This window comes from Habropoda laboriosa, unplaced genomic scaffold (assembly GCF_001263275.1).
Source record: "Habropoda laboriosa isolate 0110345459 unplaced genomic scaffold, ASM126327v1 scaffold5, whole genome shotgun sequence".
NCBI classification, from domain to species: Eukaryota; Metazoa; Arthropoda; class Insecta; order Hymenoptera; family Apidae; genus Habropoda; species Habropoda laboriosa.
Window position 1 is genome coordinate 964,844 of NW_017100161.1, and position 4,257 is coordinate 969,100.

The 4,257-nt window shown below is 36.3% G+C and overlaps 1 protein-coding gene across 4 annotated transcripts in view; it reads right to left on the minus strand.

Moving 5' to 3' along the window:
* The window catches only part of LOC108578445 (cingulin), a 12,285-nt gene extending 11,210 nt beyond the window's left edge, over positions 1–1,075 (minus strand). For 2 of the 4 annotated variants that reach the window (XM_017941799.1, XM_017941795.1), the window contains exon 1: positions 248–325. The gene's annotated coding sequence lies outside the window, so the exon portion shown is untranslated. Of the gene's footprint in view, positions 1–52; positions 112–247; positions 326–1,028 lie in introns of those variants that run through there. The other 2 variants (XM_017941798.1, XM_017941796.1) reach the window with 2 other exon arrangements.
* Between the last annotated feature and the right edge of the window lie 3,182 nt (positions 1,076–4,257).

A 4,257-nucleotide genomic window follows, 5' to 3' on the forward strand; every position in this document is an offset into this window, starting at 1 on the left:
GTACGGCGAGTTCCGTTCGTGTCTATCGTGTAGAATAGTAATATAATCGTACATAATCCTCGTGTCAAGACGTGCGCGGCGTTGCGCGAAAGTCCGAGGAAATTGCGAAACCGAATTGAATGGGAAATTGGACCGAGTGTGTGTAGAATTGAATTCGTCTGTAGATCGGCGATTCTCGACGGGACAATCCTCACGGATCGAAGTTGCAAGGTTTCGTGTGATCGATCGTTGTCGCGATTGGACTCACCGGTGGTCATCCGAATCGTGGATTTCTTAGCAGGGTTCGATTTCCTTAGGGTCAACGGCGACACTTGACTACCGCCGCCGCTTGCGGCCAGCGACTCACTTCTCTAAAAATATCGTTTCGAAAGACCGCGTGCGCGAGGACGTCGAAGCCTTCACTTGGGATCACGCGCATGCGCGATCTCCACTTCCGTGTGGAGGCCAGCCTCTGATCTAGGGAGTCGATGCCAATGGTTCGGTAAACTTCCTGGATCGCGGGGGTGTTTGGCTGTCGGACCCCGAGGAGACGTTAAATTCGACGCTCGAACGACGTCTAATTTCGAGACCGTGAATAGGTGTAAATGGACGAGGCTCTTTAAGTTCGGTTCTATTTCTGGTATGGAAATGACGGTGATTTTGTAAGTTAGTTATCGCTGGTATCGACTTGGAATTATGCTTGCAACTGGGACGAGGTTTTTGTAATTATTAGCAATGGATTCTGGTTTTAATTAGGCATATTAAGGCATAGGTAGAATTTATTGTAGGAATATTAAAAATGCGGTAGGATGAGAGAAAAGGAAATTCAAGAATTTTTAGGATTTTGTGTATCAGTCGTTTGTTATTAATTGTAATAGTTATTGCAGATGGTCAGCTTCGAAGGAATTCCTTTCTGTCCTTATACACCTTTGAAAGCTTTGAAATTTTTTGTTTTTTAATATGATAACGCTATGGTGAAAGAATCATCGTCTGTTTGGTTAATTTGTAGAATTTGTGGTGACGAAGCAGTTATGGCAGGTGATACTTACAGCAGCACTTTGTTTCCGCCAGAAGAAAGAGAAATATGTAAATGGATGCTGAGGACGATTAATACGGCCGAAAATACAGAAATGCGTATTAGAATAAGTGCGATGGTTCGTTTGGCGAATATCCTTGCGTCGTAAATTTGCGACAGGCACCATGACGCCTGTACAGAGAGACATGGTGGAAGGAGAAAACGCTTTCCAACCTAACAATAGCGCCGCTCCTACTCTATATTTAGTCAGTTTTTCGAATGGTTCGACGTAGCGGTACACGTGCTCCGTGGGCAGAAGCGCCTTGGCTTCTTGTACGACGACACCTCTCTGTCACCGTGACGTGCAGATGGATAAAATAATTAATAAGCCGTTTAACCAGAGTTCCGAGTGTCGTTGAAGGAATTTCCACGACGATTTTATGAATGAACGCTTCGGTGCGAGTCAACGCGCTTCAAAGCACAGTTATGTGATTTGGAAGTATGTACCAGGCAGGATATATCCTTGAGAAATGGAAAATTCGACAATTTGGGAATTTAGATACTTGAAAATTTGACAATTTTAATTTTTCAATGTTTGAATATTTAGAAATTTGGGAATTTGAGAATTTGAGAGTTTGAGAATTTGAGAAATTTAATATTTGAATAGTCAGAAATTTGGGAATTTGAGACTTTGAGAATTTAAGAATTTGAGAGTTTGAGAATTTAAGAATTTTAATATTTGAATATTCAAAAATTTGGGAATTTGAGACTTTGAGAATTTAAGAATTTGAGAGTTTGAGAATTTAAGAATTTTAATATTTGAATATTTAGAAATTTGGAAATTTGGGAATTTAGAAATATGAAAATTTAAATATTCGAATATTTAAAAATTTGGATAGATTCTATTATTTCCCGACTAATAATGAAACGTTAGCTCCAACTTCGTTATCTCGACTAATTCTAAGCGACTTTTATCGTGCCTTCGCATTATAATGTGTATTCTAGGTAAGAATAATACGAGAAACGAGTCACGGTAAAATTCACTGTCCAGATAAATGCGTAGGAGTGTTTATTGTCATATGAAATGCATTTGTAATGGTGTATTTTTACGTGAAGTTTCAAGTATCGTAGTTTCATTAGAATTGATTTATTAAAGAATTAAATAGTAAAAAAAAAATCACGATCGTCTTAAAGATCGAGTAAATTATTATTTACATCGTGTTTTCGATAGCGCCAGCCAACTTCTTGATACTTGCTAGATAGATTAAGGTGGCAAAGAAGACAGGTTTCGCAAGTGAACATTTGTTTTTCAGTATACGCTTAATTTTGTGCGTTAGCATCTGTAACATATATTTTCAACGGTGACTCATGCAATGATACCTTTGTTTTCTTAGAATGTAAGACAATCGAGGCCTCTTCTATCGGGACGAATACGCCAAACGATGAATAACTCGTTTATGTTTAAGAATTCGTTCAGAGCTTCACGCATGTGAAATGTAATAATTTCCAATTTTCCAATTTAAAAATTATCAATCATTCAAATTTCCAAATTTTCAGATTTTTAAACATTCAAATTTTCAAACCTTCGAATTCTCTAATTTTCAATGACTCAAATTTTCAAATTTTCAGATTTTTAAACATTCAAATTCTCAAACCTTCGAATTTCCTAATTTTTAGGTTCTCAAATTATAAAATTTCAAATTTTCAGTGACATATCCCTCTCAATACTTCCAAATCACATTTTTACTCAAGCGTCCACGCATTTCTGCACTGAACCTTTGAGAAACATCGAAATGACAAACGACATTCCAAAGAACCCACAGCAATTCAAAGTATCCAGTTTTCCGAAGTTCTTTTATCGTCGTCAATATTGTTTTTCACGTGTTCTATCTTGTCCTCGACATGGTTAGCCTCTTCGATTTTACAGGTGCCTCTGCATACATAATCTTCTCGTTCTTCTGTCGCGCCCGTGGCCTCTTTCGTTACGTAAGAGCCGCTGGAATTATTAAAGGATACGTTGCTCGATTTGTAATCTCCAAGTTCAACATATTCCTTATCATTGATTCATGCGGAAAACGCGAGAAGTAGCATTGTACGTATCGAAAGACACGTGGATAGAAATGGATTTTAGGGCTAAAAGACAGTAAAGACTCTCTGTTCAATTTATTGTAAGGAATTGTTTGTAATTTTTTGAAATTTTCTCCGTGGAAAAACATTAATCACGCAGATTTTTAACAACACTAAATTGTTTTAACAAGACGTTAAAATAGAGCCCGCTATCATTGATTCCTACAGGAGCCTTTTCATGTAGCGATCACTACAGTGCCATAAATTAATAAACAAAAGAATTGCATAATTTCACTTTGCGCGCCAATTTTAAGAGCGCACGGTTTTAAAAAATTCATTTATTTGTTCGTAAAACAAGGAATGTTTTACTTTATTATTCTATCCAAAAGCATTGAAGTATATATTATAGAAAGCAACAAATTTGTTTTGAAAGATAATCATTTCTTTTTTATTATTTCCCCACAACTTTTAATCGAAGTTAACTAATAGTAGCGATAACGATCATGTAAGTCATTTCAGTAATTGAAACTCGATAGTAGGATGTTTAAATTATGATAAAATAGACGTACAATAAAAAAAAAAAGTTGTTTGCACGATTTTTGCATATGCCATCATCAATCGGAAAGAATGAAACAGCAGCTGCCATCTGGCAGCAAAGCGTAGGTAATCGTGAAAACTCATATGCATGCCAAGGATTCATAAGTTCGTTATATGTAAATTATTCTACAGATGCTATTCAGTACGTTGCTAATTATAAAAATAAATGGCATTCATTCGTGATAGGACACAAAACACTTGTTATTTTTCTCAATCTTTTATTCGAACAATTGACATTACCGACAATATATAAAAGCATATACATCAATCACTCGCATCTGTTACACGTAACACACTTTAAATATACAAATTACTTAAATAAAATGAAACATTTTAAACTAAAGCACAAGCAAATTAATAATCAAAGTATTCCCTTATTTTTATATAGAATAAACCACACAAATATCGCCTATTAATGAAGAAATACATATACAGCAATCAATACTAACATAAACATATAGTTTTACAAAGAAAATTAAGAAAAAATACTACCGAAAAGTCCATTGAACCCGAACGAAACATTCGAAATCTGCCGCCATTCGGCGAGCTGCGCGCGCATGCGCGGCGTCCGCCAAGTCGCACTCGGATTGGTCGAGAGG